The following is a 17703-nucleotide window of genomic DNA, read 5'->3' as shown; positions in this document are numbered from 1 at the left end:
ATGGCAGAATGTAGACCCAGTGGACTGAGTCTGGAGGAGGCCACAAAGATGCTCAGAGGGCTGGAGTCCTTCTCCTATGCAAACAGGCTGAGAGAGTTGGGGTTGTTCAGCCTGGAGAAAAGAAGGCCCTGAGGAGATTTTATAGTCACCTGTAAGAAGGAGGGGAGACACTTTTTAGCAGGGTATAATGATAGGACAAGGGAAAATGGCTTTGGACTGACAAAGAGCAGGTTTAGATGAGATATTAGGGAGAAATTCTTTACTGTGAGGGTCGTGAGACACTGCAACAGGTTGCCAAGAGAAACTAGATGCTTCAGCCCTGGCAGTTTTCAAGGCTGGGTTGGATGGTGCTTAGAGCAACCTGGTCTAGTGGAAGCTGTCCCTGCCCATTGGAGTGGGGTTGGAACTAGATGATCATTAGGGTCCCTTCCAACCCAAGCAGTTCCATTATTTTATGACTTGCAGCAAAGGAAGTGCCACCTACAAGACTCCTGCTTTGAAAGCACTACACTTGCCAGCTACAGCACTAAACTGGTATGGTCATGTTGGTTGAAGGCAGTGAATTTCAAAAGGATCTCCAGAAAAAAAATATTTTTACACTATTATTTTTACGGAGCAAATGCTAAAAAGGAAAGGAAAGGAAGGAAAAGGAAAGGTTGGATAATGGTTATTATGTGAAATAGCTCCCTGACTGTGATGAGACATGGGCAACTTACTTTCTGTCCTGGTTCTTGAGGAGGATGGGTTTGAGCTTTTCTTCTGTCATGTAACATCCCAGTGGAGTAGGAGGAGGAGAATGGCTGTGCAGGGGACAAAGAGCTGTTGTTTCACTGCCACTCACAGCCCCTGCCTGTGCTGTAGGTTGGGAACAGAGGGATATCTGCTGAGCAGGGCCAGTCCCACCTTGTTCCTGGAGCAGGTTCTCACTGTTTAATCCATGTCCCTTTCCATTTTTTTCAGGACAGTGCAGCCAGAGACTACCCCTTTCTTGAATTAAGACCATAGTTGAGCCTCTCTGCAATTGTTTCATGTTCGCTCCCTTGTAATCAGCTGAAGCTATTCTGACATGCTCAAATGTGCTGTTATGTTTCCTTTAAGAAATAATGAGATTAATTAATCTTTTTTTTCTTTTCCCCTTAAAAGATCTCCCTCTCCTTTAGCTCGGTTTTCTCCCTAAACTTCTGCAAAGTTAAAGTCCATCTGTGTGTCTGCACTATCTCATCATACTGCATTGTAAATGGTGTATGAGGGCTGCAGGATCTGCCTTTTCTCAGCCTCTGTCTGAAGTGTTGGTCGAAGCATGTGGCTCCTTAGAGCAGCATTTCTGACCTCCACATCAGAGTAGTGAAGGCAAGTCTGAGACATCTCAAGTTCAGTGACAGAATCCCGAGATCTCCATCAGCCAGAGCTCTGGGATTGCCCTTCCGAGTTTTGTCTCTCAGCAGTTTGGTGCCAGGCAAGCCAAGCTTTGCAGTAGTTGAGGTTATTGAGGAGAACTTCATCCAGAAGAGTAAGGCTCCCTCAAGCAGAGTTTGGTTTGAGTTCTCAGAAGGTCAGCGTGGGAAGCTCCGCAGAAAAGCTGAACTTTGATGTTGTCAGCCAAGACAGATTCAGAAGATTTGGGAACATTTTTTTTCCTTCTTTATAATTATATGAAACACGGGAGACCTGTGAATAGGGTATTTTTAGATTGTACTTTCAAATACACAGTATCATAGTATGACAGCAAATTAAAATTCTTATCAAATCCTTTTTTTTTTTTTTTTTTAAGAAATGTACTGTAACTCATAGTGGAAAGTTCGGTGAAGAGCAGTGTGCTGCTTGGCACAGGAACTCTGCTCTTGTTATAAATGAAACATCACTAGTTGCTGTCATTTAGATGAACACTTTTGGAAGTTCTTTTATTTAAGGCTAGCGGATTGGACTTCTAATTTTAACTCAGATGGTTTATAATTAGAAACATTTCCAAACTTGTTTACAAACACCTGCACTTGACAGTATGTGTCTGCAATTTTAGAAGGACTCACTTGTCACTTCCAGTGGGGGTTGAGAGGGCATCTGAGTTCTTTGTGTTTGTACAGTTAGTTTCAGGACACTGGAACAAAAGTGCATTTTTTAAAATAAGTATATGAGAATGTGATGTTTTGTGAGGGGGTTGCATGCACCTAGTCAGCAAACAGATCATATTGAGTAGTTGTGGATTATTTCAAAGTCCAGAGGATTGTTAGTTAGTGGTCATTTGGAGCAAGGTTTGAACTGGCACCCAAAGGAGAAATTCCAAGAACTAATTTTAGCAGTTGAGCCTCTCAATTGGAAAAGATGCTTTACAGGTTTTCTGTTTTTATCTGTACTTAAGACATATTACTTTCCTGCCAGCTGTCCTTAAGAAGTTATTCAGAAAGAGTTTTAAATGACTTTTGAATAAATTATTGCATTGTTATTTCATATGAATTTGGAAGTGAGTTTGAGTTGCTGAGCGTACAGTGACTGGTGGAGCATGGTTCCCCTTGCTCCTGAGTGGGATGTGTGTGTTAAGTCTGTATGCAACTTGTTTGCAGTGTGGTAAATATCATACTATGTTACTCATTGGTCAAGTGTACAATCACATTAGAAGTAATCAAAATACTTTACCAAAATAAAATAAAAAATCCTTTGGCTCCTCGATATGAACTTTACATCTGACTTTCAGCTGCATCACATAGGTTAACAATGTTGCTTATCAATTTCCAGTGTAATGGGAAAGATTATTGTTGCTAAAAATTGATGCTGCGTAGGAGGATGTCAGGAAGAACCCTCCAAATATGCTTCAAGGGTACATCTGAACCAGAAGTATTCAAAGCAGACTTAAGCAGTAGTGGCATAAGGTGTCCTATTGATTGCTTAATGCTCATGTTGTTCCTAATTAGTGTGAAAAACTCTGGTTAATTAGACCAGCCTGTTTGGCTGTTATGTCTTCTACCAGGGACCGTGGTCTTAGAGAAACTCCAATATAGAAGAGGATAAGGAGGCCAACAAAGCAGAATGTTTTTATTTTCTGCTGTTTTGGTGTCCGTAAAAGCACGGACCTGGATCCATTTGGGGAATCCACGTTGATGTCAAAAGATCACATCCTCAGAGGCACTTACTCTCTATCAATTTCACTGAGAGTGGGTATAAGTGGAATTAGGCACCTAAATACCTTTGTGTGTGTGAAGGCAAACCTGCAGAGCACAGTCTGTATGTTGTGCTTGACCCCTCTGCAGAGCACACAGCAAACATTCACTGGGGGGCTCCTCCGAAGCAATTGCTCATAAGTAAACAAACAGATAATTACATAAAGCTTTTGGAGTATGAGGCACGGGTCTGAAGAATGAGGTTTTTCCTTCTGTAAACCAGCTGTGCCTCATATCAGTTATACATACATACATATACAGTTTTAACAAGCATTCACTTTCTGCAGCAAATAGGCTTTTAAAAACAATTTTACTTTTGAAACAAGTAGGCTTACCAAAATTATGATGTTACTTAGATACTGCACAGCATAATTTCTTAGCAAGTATAGCTGCAATTAATAAATTGTGTTGTAACCATATTAGGCTGTTACCATGTTTGAAAATAGCTTCAAGCACAGCTTAGAAGCGCCGGTGTTGTCAGGGTCCCAGTTCACCAGAGTTAGAAATACACGACATTTTAGAAATGGCTCATGATTCAAATATGACCATAAAAATTAGACTTAAGTGGAATTTAATACCACTTCTTGCTTAACTAGAAACTTCTCTTTTTATGGTGAATTCTATCTGGAAATAGCACTTTCACAACTGATATACTGAGAGAAATGCCAGTGTTTTCAGTTTCCCTCTATTTCTGTTTGCTCGTGTCTGCTCTGTGCCCACTTTCTTAAGTGTTAATATGTAGAAATATTTCCAAAAAGTTAGAGGAGGCTCAAAAGCAAGATCTGTGCAAGTGTAGATAAAGATCCAACTACCCACCAATGCCTTGAAAATGGGCAAAAACCTCTTTAATATCAGAAGTCTTGACTGACCATGAAGTTAGTGACAAGATTTCTCAGATGCACCTGATAAGAAAGGAAGACCTTTATGGAATATTTTTAGAGTTATCTAACCTGCATGGGCCTGACCAGTTCTTCAGTGTGAATCTTTAGGTGAAGTAGAGTATATGGTGTATGCATAAAGTGATCCATTTTCAGGATAACCTGCCTGGCTCCTATAGGGAAACTGCATGGAAAAATTGTTTCTTTGGGTGCATTTAAAGTGACACTGTCTTCCTCAGGAAGTGGTAATTAAAGTAAATACAGGACACATGAAAAGAAGGAAAATGGGCTTCAGAGTTCTGCTTTGGTTCTTCTCATAAAAAATAACTCTTACTTCAGGTAAAATTGTTATTCCTCACAAAGAATCCCATGGTAAGATTGAATATTTTGAGCCACAGCATTCACGGTATACCAGAATGATTTCAGCATTGAATTCATATCCAGGTAACTGGGCATATGAAGGTATATCATATATCATCACATACCACAACGGAGGACTCTCGGGGAGGCAATATTTGGTTGTGGTTAGAAATCAGCTGTGGATATAAGGGAACAGCTTGTATATTGCCAGAGGGAGTTAATGGAGGTTCCCAGCCCATGAAGTCCCAGCATTGGAGTTATGGTTGCATCCCCAGGGCTGGAACACTTTGCAAATCCCTGAGATGCAAATCCTTTGCCTGTGTCTCCCATGGTACATAGCTGTAAACCAGTCTTTGAAAGTCCATAAATAGGTGTAAAACATGCACTTTCCATAGAACTAATGATGTTAAAGAAGGACTGTGCCTATTACAATGGCCTATTGAAAATTGTCTGTAACTTAAATTTTTGCTTTTATTTTTTATTCCTGGTACATATGTTTTATGTGAGCAGCTCTTTCATATTTCTGCAGTAATTCCATGCCATAAAAATATGTGTGTTTTCTTCTTAAAGAAACTGTTATATGCCAGTTGTACCTGAGCTGAAGGGTTACCCAGAGCAAATGTGTACGAAGTAAAACTGCTTCAGGATAACCTGCCTTGGTTTAGGGGAGAGTTAATGATAAATTTATTTTCGTGACCTGTCTGCCAAATATTTGTACACTAATTAGGTCCTATTTTGAGGGCAGAGCATGTGAGCTTGCAAGGAACCCCTTGTACAGGATAGGAAGGGCAAGAGGATTTTTGTCCCTAGTGAGTGCAAACCCCATCTTTTTCATGTAGCATCACCCAAATATGTGCATTATTTCTAAGTAGCATATGAATCACTGGGCTCATATGGAGGCACTTTTTTAATTGGCTCATGGGAATGGCTGTAGCCAGCTGAGGTGTTCAAGTGTAGAGCATTGGGGAAGAAACTGAACTGAGTCAAGGCATAATCATGGTTTTTACTTTATAGAATGTCTTTTGCTATATAGTAGAAAACTACCCTTATGACTAGTGGCAGGACCTGTTGTATAAGTAATCCAGCCATGGTGCTGGTTGGTATCTTGCTTTTCACTTGAACCTCTCTGCGATACAGGTCTTGGAGGAGTGAGTGCCTGGTGCAGTCTCTGCCTGACTCCTTGGTAAGTCATTCAAGTCTATCTTTCTCTACAGCCACTTTCCAAACTGCTGAGCAAAAATAAGGAAATTTTTCATAGAGTGCTATAAAAGAGAGCTGCTAATCGATTTTTCTTATTATTTTATGCCCTGTGATTTTTACACCACCCCCACCAGCTGGTTAATCATGCAAAAGCTGAACACTTCATTAGCCAGAACATGTTTGCCCATGGGCATTTCTGTAGTAAATTAGTTCTTTCTATTTATACAGGTAAGTCATGGCCAAAAGTCTTTAAGGTGCCAAAGGTAAGGGTTCGAATTAATTCTTTTTCTGAGTTTTCAAAAGAACTAGGTTTAACTTTGTGTGCTGTTGATTTGAAATTACTTCTGAATTAAAGATAGCTTGGGTAAAAGAGCATTGTCAGGATGTTTGGAAATGCATTGTGCCTTTCTGGATCTCAAATTTGGCCTTTGTAGTACAGGCTGCCTTAAAAAATACCCCCAAAAAGCCCAGAACACACACATGCACTCACATATATATACATATATATGTATATGCACAATATCTTCATGCAGAGACTCTGCTTCTGTGAGTGGCACGTAGCATATTGACCTGTGTTTTTTGCTTTCTTACTCTGTGCCTTTTACACTATTAATTGAAAATATGTGGTTTGCAGATGCTTTTTTGCCTCAAATCAAATGGTGCCCTCTGAAAGCCTAGTTTAGCTTGACAATGAATTTAGCTTTCAGGCTTTGGCCATTGCAATATTGTTTGAATGCCACCATTTCCTGCAATCAATGTAATTTTATATCTACTTGGAATAGAAAGTCAAGATGGTGATTGCCTTAATTTAACTCAGTGTTGTATTCATTAAGGAGCTGATCCCAAATTCCTTTCAGATCAAAGTCTGTCTTGATTTCAGTGGAACCTTTCGGCGCACAAGGTGTGCGGTAGCCTTCTAAAATGTTGTCATTGTGACTAGTGAATAAAAACTAAATGTGTTGCTAAATTTAGGCTGTTGCTCATGTCAGCTTCCTTTTCTAAATGACGGTAAGTGCATTCCATAAATAGTATGCCTCTTATGTTGTCATATCTCTTTGGCTTGCTTTGCAGTATTTTACAGGATATTTGCAAATGAATTTTGTGTTCAGTAGGCAGGGGATGAAAATAACACTACTCATTGGGACTCCATTAACCCGCAGCTAATGAGGAACCATTTCGAGGGCTGGATGAGTGTAATTCAGATTAGCCTGCGTGCCAGGCTGCTCTGCTCCCGCTCAGGCTCGCCCTGTGCCGCGCTCCGGAAGGACGGAGCCCGGAGCGGCGCAGCTCTGACACTGCCTTTGGCTGGTTAAGTTTTCTGTGCTTCGGTTCCCCTTTTGGAAGGTAGGAGAGGAGAGGGAGTGTGTGTGTGCGTGTGTGTGTGTGTGCGTGTGTGTGCATAGATAGGTGACAGTGATCTTGACCTCCATGGTCAGGTGTTCTGGGATGTAATGAAATACTGCTCAAACACTCTACTTGTGCTCGCTGGTTGATAGCATTGTTACTTGTAGAAAAGGGTACTACATGGTGACAGTAAAGGTGGTCCAGACTGGCCCTTAATTAATTTTATTTTCAAAATCTATATTAGTGACTGTCGGGAGGGCACCTGGGCACTTTACATCAATAAAATAATCAATTTAAAAAATGTGTAGACCAGAACTCTGTGTTCACTAACAAAACTCCTGTTCCTTGTTACGACTAAAGGTCAGTCCAAGGCTGGCCAAGCAAGCAGGACTCGCATTCCTGCGCCTTGGCACTTGCCAGGCGTGGCTCTGGCGGAACACCACCGGCAGCAGCTTCCAGATGCCCATGGCCTCTGCAGAGAAGGGCTCGCTGGTGACCGGTGACTTGTTAACCCCCTGCATGTCTCAAGTTGGTTTCAGGACTGAAGGAAAAGGTGGGGAAAGTCTTAATTTGGAGGCCAGTCCCAATTAAAAATGTGACTTTGCCAGTTGCCAGTACTCCACTGGAGTGCAGGCAGCAGGGACTTGGTGGAGCTGTGCTGCTGGAATAGAGAGAGAGGAAAAGAGACTTTCTTCTGGAAAACAGGCTAGAGATCTCATAACTGAGGAAACTTTATTGACGACAAATGTTACATTATGCAAGCTTAGCAAATTCTCTAGGAATATAATGCTTCCCAGCTTTTTCTTAACATGTGTTAATATTTTATGATACCTGTGCATTAAGGGCCAGTTCCTACAATGTTTAAGTGAGTTTGGGCTGCTAAATTGCCTTTGTGGACTTTTAAAAAAATACTGCTGGTCACTGCAAATTAGCTAAATTCCCAATCTCAGTTAACATGCTGATGATATAAAATCAGCTTCTCTCTGTTTTTCATGTATTAAGTGAGCATGTGTAATTAAATGAAATGTTGATGCAAAGCTGCATTTTATTTATTTCTATTAGTACATTTGGGGCAATAATCCCACTTTAATACGTATCTAATTGTCCAAGCAGTACTGAAACTAGAAGTTCCTGGACACTGGTGTAATTTTTTGAATGTGAAATGATAATATATTTTCATGTCTTGAAATCCAATTGAACTCAAGCTGAGCTTAAAAGTCCAAGATCTGATTCAGGAGAATTCAGTCCCATCTGGCTGGTGGGTAGCAGGTGTGCAGTGTGTGTTTGAGGGAGGGAGGTGATTGCAGGGACTGAAACATATCTCTTTTCCTGTAAAGCTTTAATTCCAGTTTAATGTTGTGGTCTGAAGCTCTCTGCAGTTTAAGTTCTTGTGTAATTACCTACATCTATTGTTGGTCTCCATTTCTAGACAACATAATGGTGATGGTGAATGGCAGAAGCAAGTAAATGTCCAGCATTATGAAGAAATATGGTTTCTAACTCTCAAAGTTTGGATTTATTTTCTGTAACACCCAAGTCCTTTGTATGGGAGAGTATGTTTTTGCAAATTGATAGAGACGTGATCCTTGAAGACCAAATGAGAAAGGCTTCCTTGCAGCGTTCAGGATTAAGGTCTCTTGAGTGTTGTTACATGTTTCCACAGCAGCATAGAGAAGGTTTGTGTCATCTGGGTATTTTTATTAAAGCAAAAACCCCTGTATTATGCAATTTCTGTTTTCATCCCATAACAGAGAGGCTCTACATTTTTTATTACTGCAATTATAATGAAGGAGGATTTTTTTAAATCTTTTTAAGTATTTTAGCAATCTTTTGGATACTTTTTACCTCATAACCTTAAGAAACTTGTCCCAGCCTTTCTCATTTTCCTCTTTCTCTTGCCTTTCTTCATCTTTTGATCAGATACTGCCAGTCACCCCCTGCCTCTGCCTGGAAGCTTTTTGCTTGAGAGGTTCGAGAATCTGCTCTTACTTGACTTTTGTCACTAGCTATCAAGTCAGCTCCTTTTCACACTCCTATTAGCTCTTCCTCTTCCAACTTTTAAATATTTTCTCTTCTTTTTATTTGTCTTCACTGCTTTATAACTTTGTGCTGAAAAGTCTTCCAGCACGCGAGGTTTTTATGGGAGTTGGCACGCAAAGCGCTTCTTACTTAACAAAATAAGTAAGCAAACATAGTTCTTTTATAGTTTTTGAGTTCACATTACTACAGTAGATGACACTTTTGCTGCTGTATTTCACAGGTTTTTTTCATGGCGAACTGACTTAATTTCTAACGTAGAGTGGAGCTGGTGCTGTGTTGCTGTTGCCAAGGGAAGTCCGTCTGGTTTGACAGATGAAATGATAAACATTTCTCTGGACATCCCTGTAAAGTTCTCCCTTTTGTTTGTTTGCTTTATGAAGTAAATGGAAGAGGTCACCCCCTTTGACAGAGCAAATTCTTTTTTCTAGCAATCGGGCTTTGCAAGAAAACATTTTTTATTAAGCAAGTCATCCATACCACACCGTAGGCTGTTTGAGTGTAACAGTATGTTACAGTCTGCAAAGTTAATGCAGTTAATATTCAACTGAACTTTTGGGGGGTTGCTAATCCCTTAGGCGGGCTTAGCAGAAAGGGCAAACGTATTTATAGCACTTTGAATCAGACTGCAGTGAACAAGTAAGAGTATGTGTTATACCATGCAAATGTTACACAATTTCAGGAAAGCTCAGTGCATAATCATCTTTTAATAGTATTTAAGTTGATGAAATATCTTGTCTGTAAGCTACAGAGTTGTTGGTTCAGTGGACAACAGGTCTGTTAAAATGAAACTCAGTGAAAGGTCTTGAGATCCTGTTCTGGTGGTAAATTCTGAAGGTTCTGAACAGATTTATGGGCTGTCTAATTAGGAGCTAGCTGTATTCTTTAAGCTCTGTCATTTGTATTATTCCCTAATAGGATTTAATTGGACTTTGTCACATATCTATGACTGAGTAAGTGCGGGGTTGTCAACAGCCTGTTCCATGTAGACCTTGGTCTATTACTGTCTTTGTAGAAGTAAAAAGATCATTCCTGAGTGGTCTTTGCTCCAGAGTGGAAGTGTGACATTGGACAGAGTTTGCTTTGGTTGGAGCCATTGGCACCACAGGCAAAAGGGACAAGAGTTAAGTCACGGGTTGCAGGAAGTTCATGGAGAAACTCAAGTTCTCAGGCTGAGAATGTCCAGCAGTGAGGGTCTCATCTCTGTGAGACAGAAAATCTCCACATTTATGCCATGGACAAAACTTGCACTGAGTGCAAAGCTATATAGAAAAGGGCCCTGTAATGCTACTATCCCATCAGGAGCCAGAAAAAAAATAATTACGATCTTGGATTTTACACACAATTTGACTGTGTAGAGTTTTTAGGCAAATGAAAAAGAGATCTGTCATCTGGCAGTCAACAAAAAGTCATTTGTACTTTTTTTAAAGTTTTATTTTATTTTGAAAGAGATTAATGCAGTTGATAACAGCTGTAATCTGTATGATAGATTTTTAAGGTCAGTTTCTGGTGCCGTATCAATGCAGAATACAGGCCTGACAAAGTGGCCATTCTATTGTAATTAAGGTTTTTAATATGTTTTACATTTTGGCTATATCTTCTATTTTTCTAGATATTAACTATTGGAAAGAGTCACTACAACATGGAACCTGACTTTAAAGGGGGCTCAAGTGCCTGAATTTGCACTCAAGTTACTTATTGATTTGCCACCTTACCTGTACCCACTCCCTTCCTTTTTCTTTTGCTCTTTGTGAAGCATATTGGCCATTCATAGTCCTCCAGGAAAAAGTCCTCAACAAAATAATTGATGTGTCAGAATTGTTGGAAAAATGGAAATATGTTGCCAAAGATTTTCAAATCTATTTGCTATATTTTCAGTTAAAAAGAGCGTGACTGAGTACCAGAGCAAGTTAAAAATTTGTATTGGAGCTATTTATATCTGAAGTACCTGAAAATAACTAGTTTATTTTGTACAAAATTTGAAATTCCAGAATATACTAAAATATTAGCTCAAAGGTCAAAAGCCTCTCCCAAGGAAGGAAGGAAATCAGAAGGGAATTTGGGCTAATCAGGTCTGTAATGGTTGCGCACAGGTGATGTGGCTGATCCTGTTGTGGCTTCCTTCGTTTACTCATCCTGAATGTCCCCAGCCCGTCATTGGATCAGCTTCCATGCAAATCCTAAGCAAGATTCAACCTAAGCCTTGACCTCTACAACGTGATCTGGTAGCATTTCTGTCGTTGTACTAAGCAGCAAGTGCAGGGGTCCATTGCAAAGGCCTGACTTCACAGAGTGTGCTGGTGGAGGTGTGCTGGATCTTAGCTACACATCCTGCAACCATCTTGGAGCGTAGAAATGGATTAAACTATCTGCAGTTTTATTATGAAAACAGAGTTAACAGTCTGGTGATGCTAACTGTGTTAAAAGGTGGAGGGGGGGAGGGGTGGGTGCGTGTGTTACTGTGCTGAGCTCTATACATTTATGAGCTCTTTTTTTAGTACTGTTCCCAGCAGCATTCCCAGGAGCAGTCCAGGTCCAATCAGGACTGGTATGCCATTGTGTGAGGTGTTGTTCTAATTCGTGTGTAAATGTGGAGTGGTTGCTGCCCTGAGGATATTACAGTGAAATTACAAACAGGATGAAGAATAGGAGGAGGTGAGGAGGAGGAGGAGGGTGGCTGCAGTAAGGTGCACTTGTCTGGTCAGGGTTGTGGTACATACAGCCTGATACCAAGTGATGGGCATTTCATTATTTATAAGTCTGCTGCCTTCAGAACAATTAGGCTCTTTGTCTTTTGTTTGTGTCTTAGTTGTTTAAGCATAAATGTAGAGAGCACAAAACTAATCGTTCCCAAGATCCTCCTGCTCTGTCTCTAGCAATGACCAACCCCAGGCACCTCAAGTAAAGTTGTAAGAGCCTCACAATGGGCAGACTTGGGATAATCTTCTCTCTACACATTCTCATCCTAATCTTTCATTATTAGGGATTAATTTAAGCTTTGAAGCATGAGGTTTAAAAAAATATTGTATTTGTTGTTCCCCCTCCTCCACTGTCAACCTGGTTTAAAATATGAAATATCCTTCCAAGCTTGTCGTCTGAGCTGTTCTCAGGGTAATCCTACCTGCTCCTTGGTATGTTGGCCAAATCTGCAGCTTGAGAGCTACCGTGGTGGTTTTGCTTCCTCTGGTGCCAGAAGGCACTGGTAGATCCTTTTCCCCAAGGAGGTGGGTGAAGGCAGAAGCATGTTGAGCATTATGGCCTGGGTGTTTCCATGTCACCATATGTCAAAGCTGTGATGCTGCAGCTGGATCTCTCCCCTTTCTTTTAATATTTTAGTGGCTAATTTGCAGTAAAGCAGAATAGGAAATAACCATAAATAAATCTGGGAACCTTTGTATTAATTTCTTTTGCTAGCTGTGTACATACGAGCAGCTTGCCATTTGCATATGTGAATCTTGTCATAACAATTTTGGGAAGTGATTTGTTAATAATCAAGTTCTCAGAACAGCTCTAAATCAGTAATTGATGTAGGTCTGGATAAAGCAAGCCTTCCGCCTGCCTGTTTTGTGGAGCATTTTTGGCAAGTTTCAAGCTAGTGTGAAAACTAGCCATCAGAATAAAATTTAGGACAGCTGGGATGCTTTGCAGTGAAGACTTTTGGCTCCACAGTTCAAATAATCACAATAGCAGCTCAATTTAGCCTTTGGCTGGGTAGGTTTGGCAGGGCACAATGAAAAATAATTATTTCATGGCCTGCTTATTTGTCCCTTAACAAATAAACTCTCTGACCTATGCAGGCTTATGTAAATATGCTGCTGTATGTGGGGTTGTAGAACACTGTCATGTCCCCATTTGGAAATATGTTTTATTTTGCCCTCATGTTACAAACTTTTTTTTGGAGTTCTGTTTTGGAAGCAAAGAAAGGCATAGGATGTATCAGATACTGAAGCCCAGACAGCCAGGCACAGAGTCTAAAAAGCCATCTAACAGTCTTTTTTTCTGAAAACACATCCATTAGTATGCAGTGTTTTCACTGCTGTAATAATAAGAGCAATCATGATACGAGCAAGTCCGTCTCTTCACAGCCTTCCCACGCGGGATGGAGAATGACAGCTCCTAAAGCATTTGGATATTTGCCTGAATGTGTGCTGCTTAGCTAACAGCAGTTCAACTTGCTCTCCATCTTATGGCTTCCTGGATATCCTTCTCAATTTTTTCAGTGACAGCTTAAAATGTGAGATGTGGAGGGGGGAGATAAAAGCTTAGCAAAAGGCTTTTTGTGTGTGTATTTAAGGGGAAGTTTTATTACACTTGATGATGGAAGGATGTGCCACGCTATTTTCTGTTCCTACCATTTTAGTATTTGCACTTTCTGTTGCAGTGGCAGCAGCCAATCCATAACACTGTCTTTCTGCTTCCCCCTCTGGAAGGGGGGAAATACACAGAAGAATACGTATCGGTGGTTTTGTCTTCTGGTGCCACCATTTTGGTCGTGCAGCAGTAAAAGAAAGCCTTTTCCCCAAAGATCTGAAAGATCTCTCTAGAACATCTGCCGTTGCACACTCATGCACATACACACGCACACATGCACAGGCTCTCGCTGAGGTGGCTATGATCTGTTTTTAATAGTGGCACTTCTTCTCAAAGTGTCATTTAAAAAAACATCAGCAGTCATGTCATGCATCGGGATGAATTTCTAAATGTAAATGAGATTCTCTCAGTAATTTATTTACATTTGTTTTCAGCACAACAAATGAGACATCACGTAGCTTCATAATTTCCCATGACCGAGTCACCAGCATGAGGTGTGTAATTTACCCTGATTTAAGATGCTTATCTAGAGGTTCTTGCAACAATACCTGGTGGGCTTTTTAATGCTACTTTTTGCTGGCTTTTAACCCATCTACTTCACCTCCTTCTCTGTATTTTCAGTTAAAAAGAAATATAAATGTGTCTGCTTCTTGAGGCCTTTTTTCAGTAGAGCTGAGAGGGATGGCTTTGTTGCCTTTGTTTAGTATGCTATTTTCCCTGCCATTCCCTTCTCATTTGGTAAAAATCATCAAGGGTTTCCAGAATGTATCTCCATTTACATTATGATGATGCAGGAAAGCAATGCTGATTGTGGACATTTCTGATGGAAAAATGTTTGTCCAGAAGTGAAGCAGTGCAGTGGGAAGCATCCTGCAGTCGTTTGTTCTCTCTTCTCAGCTGAAATACTAAATCTTAGTCCTGTTCTTGTCTCTGCTACTGACTTTAAGTTTCTGATCTGCCTGTAGCTGAAATGATGCTTTGCTTGAGGTGGAATGTGAAAGCCAGTTTTCAAATTACGTGGACACAGTCATGTACTACAAAACTCATTTATTTTAAGCCTGTAGTTGGACCATTTAGATGTCTAACTACTTGCTTAAGTATTTCAGGTAGGTAGATGATTAAAGGTGCAATGTACCATGCATACAATTTTGTACCTCTTATCTTGCAGACCTGGTTACATCTTGAGTAAAAATCAGGGCAATGGCTTTTGCTATTTTACAGGTTATCAGCACAGGAGAACTGAGATACTTTGATGAAAGTTTCTGGTAAGTCCAAAAGTGGTACAAAATGCTGTAGTTTGGGATGCTATGGTGCAAAAATATTGTACATCTTCATGGAGATCTGCAGGTTTAACCCTGTGTGGGTGATCTTTCCCTCACAGGGAGGAAGCATGACATTCCTTTGTGTTAATTCCCAAAGCAAAAATCAGTGTCTTCCTTTAAAGTGAATAAGCATATTCCAAAAAATAATAGATTTGGACTGGTTTTTAATGTGCATTGTACATACTAGGTCCCAGTTGATTTAATTTTGGCCTGCTGGCCATTTCCTTAACATTGCATGGGTCTAGCACCAAATTATGCTGATGGCCTGTCTATCACCAAATTATTTACAGAACTGTGGTTAAATTATAGAAATCTTCCAGACAAGCAGTGCTCTGGGCAAATTATTTCATCAAAGTTATTTTCCATGGTATACTTAAGCAAAAGCTTACAGGAGCAACATTAATCTTTTTTTGGTATGTGATTATGCAGATGTGGTAACAGCCCCCTTTTTAGAAATAGCTTCCTACCTGGGAAACCAGAAGGAAACCATGATATGAAAATTAGTTCTCTCTGTGCTGTCCTCGGTTTGAAGCAAAGGTTTTATGTCAGGGAAACACAGGACTGGGGCCAGCAGTAGGATGGCCATTTCTGCACACTGTCAGCTCCATCCAGGTCTTGGGAAATTTTTTTTCTGAAGACTTTTAACTGCATGCTTCTCTGAATTTGTAAAATCAGGTACTGCAGAAGAAGGTCGGCTTACTTTACTAGTTCTTCATCACATCCAGGCCCAGTGGTCACTGCCCACTTCTCCAGAGAAGAACATTTGTGTGTCTGAAGGCAGTGCAGGCATTTTCTGCATTACCCCCATCTAAGATTTGAGCTGCTGTATAATCATGAAACATACAGAGAGAATATAAATCCTAAAAGCAGCCCTAACTCCCTATTGTAATTGGCATCCTTTCAGACTCTGTTCCAGAGTTTAGAAATACAGTCCGAGTAGAACATCTATACTTGGGTTTATATGTAATGGTCATACCTACTGGTTCACTTGGAAAAATGTTGGCATAGATCACTATTTCAGGACCCTGGGTGCAGTGTTTATGTTTAGCTCGGTGGTTTTTATCACTGTGTACTTTTTTTAGTATTCCATGTTGCCTTGTTTGCACTGTGAGACAAGAATGCCTCCCCAGCCTCTGTGCGGTTGTGCGTTTTTTGTTGAACGAATATAGAAATTCAGGTTTTAAACTGACTCCCATGAATAAATTCTTCTGAGAAAACAGGTTATAAAAATCTGTGTTTTTCAGACCTCTCTCTGCCCACATACTTAGGGTAAAACTCAGTCGTGTGTAGATGGCCCAAAGTCCATCTACATGGGACCTCTGTGCTCAGGGCCCAGATGTGGAAAACCTTTTGTGTTTGAGGAAGGACGGCAGACTCCGGAACTTTAGCACGAGAGCTAAAGATTTTTGCAAGCTGAATATCTGATTTAACTTGATTTCTCTCTGGTGTTGGGTGGTGGTTGCTGTTATGTGGGGCCAGACCTGGGGAACCCCCCTTGGCAGCTCACCCGGGGGGACTCAGAGGCACCTGAGGGGTGACACTCTAATAACTGGGGTTTCATGGTGGTGTTAGAGGATTTTTTGGGGTTTTTTTTGATCAGCAGGATGTGAATATATGTGAAAGCTGGATCTCCTTTACTTGTGATCCTCAGCAGATGCGAGTCTGATTAAGAGTCCCCTTAATTTAGAAATGCTCATAAAGACAGGAAGATACTTAAAGCTGGCTTTGTCAACAAAATGGAGGAGCTGTGCTCTCAGGGCCCATTAACAGCAGTGCCAAGATGGCCACTGCTGCACTAATACTGGGAATTAAGTTTCTACAAAACCCTAGAAGCTCCAAATTGTATATTTCACCAGTTCTTTACTCCCCCAGTTATAATCCATATCTCACTTATTGCTAGAGTCAACAGTCTAATGGTAACAAAAAATACAACCTTTCATCATCCATTGATTTTCAGTCTTTAAAAACTGACAATAAGCTATTTTTTGTCCAATTTCTCAATAAATAGGAACATTTATTGGTTTTTCAGTTTTATTGTATTACATTAGAATATATTTTACGGCATATAGTGGGTAATGTAGTATCAGGAGATATGTTTACGTTCAGCAAGTAACTTTTGAAACTGCATAGCTCAACTGAGATATGTAAACAAATTTGTAATACTAGTTTAATTTAGATTACAATGCAGAATACTCAGCCTGGAGCTCATTTTTCTATTTATTCCATTATGATCCTCTAACTAATGGAAGAGAATTGCCATAAAAAATAATTACGGTAAAGGTGAACATCTACTTTCTTCTCTATCTGAGGGAGAGGGAGGAATTTTGAGGTACAGTAAGCACCACGATATTGGGGTTTATTTCCTAGAAATGCACCACTTACGGTGTTGTATAGGTTGGGCACGTCATAAATTCTGTCTGTGTGATACTGTGTCAAACAACATGGCACAAACATCATCTTTCTCAGTGACCTCAGTTACATTCTCTCCTCTTGAAAAAGGAGACAAATTTAAATTGTGATTTAGCTGTGGCAGAACCTTGGATGTAGATCCTGAGTTGCCTCCCCACTGCTGCCTGCCTTCACAGTGGAAGATCACCTGGTAGGTTTTGTTCCTTTCCAGAACCTCTCAGGAGACACTGAAGATCGACAGTTGCCTCTTGCTTATTCTTGTGGTGATAAATGGCAATTTGATTATATTTTTATCTCTGCTATAAAACCAGTTCGGGTTTGTTTTGTTGTTTTTTTTTAAATTAAGAAGCAGTTCATTTCTCTTCTGGTGACATTCTATCGTACACCCAAAGGCAGTAAGCTCAAAGATGTTTCCATTCTAGCACCAGAAAACTTGAGGTGGAGGTGCCTCTGCTGAGGTGAGGATGTACAAAACAATGTCTGCTTTAAAACAGCTGTGCCACTGTGCCACCAGCACTAGCCTTTGCTGACCTTCTCTGGCTTCAAGGCTATCACAGTGATCATCCTGGCAGGCTTCTCAGGTGAAAACATTCACTTAGATGATGAAACATTTTCCTGAACACTGAATGGGAGACAGTTCTGGCTTATGTTTCATAACTCTTTCACAGTAAGCAAAGAGGGAATCATTTG

At 40.4% G+C, this 17703-nt stretch overlaps 1 protein-coding gene across 8 annotated transcripts in view; it reads left to right on the top strand.

Annotated features, from left to right (window-relative positions):
• Positions 1–17703, top strand: part of ESRRG (estrogen related receptor gamma) — a 374879-nt gene that overhangs the window by 27857 nt on the left and 329319 nt on the right. For 2 of the 8 annotated variants that reach the window (XM_032103005.1, XM_032103000.1), the window contains exons 2-4: positions 5528–5573; positions 13717–13776; positions 14504–14547. The exons of 3 other annotated variants lie outside the window; for them this stretch is intronic. The gene's annotated coding sequence lies outside the window, so the exon portion shown is untranslated. Of the gene's footprint in view, positions 1–5527; positions 5574–13716; positions 13777–14503; positions 14548–17703 lie in introns of those variants that run through there. 3 more of the 8 variants (XM_032103002.1, XM_032103006.1, XM_032103008.1) reach the window with 3 other exon arrangements.

The sequence above is a fragment of the Corvus moneduloides genome, chromosome 3 (genome assembly GCF_009650955.1).
Source record: "Corvus moneduloides isolate bCorMon1 chromosome 3, bCorMon1.pri, whole genome shotgun sequence".
NCBI lineage: Eukaryota > Metazoa > Chordata > Aves > Passeriformes > Corvidae > Corvus > Corvus moneduloides.
This window is presented reverse-complemented; position numbering and strand designations above follow the sequence as displayed.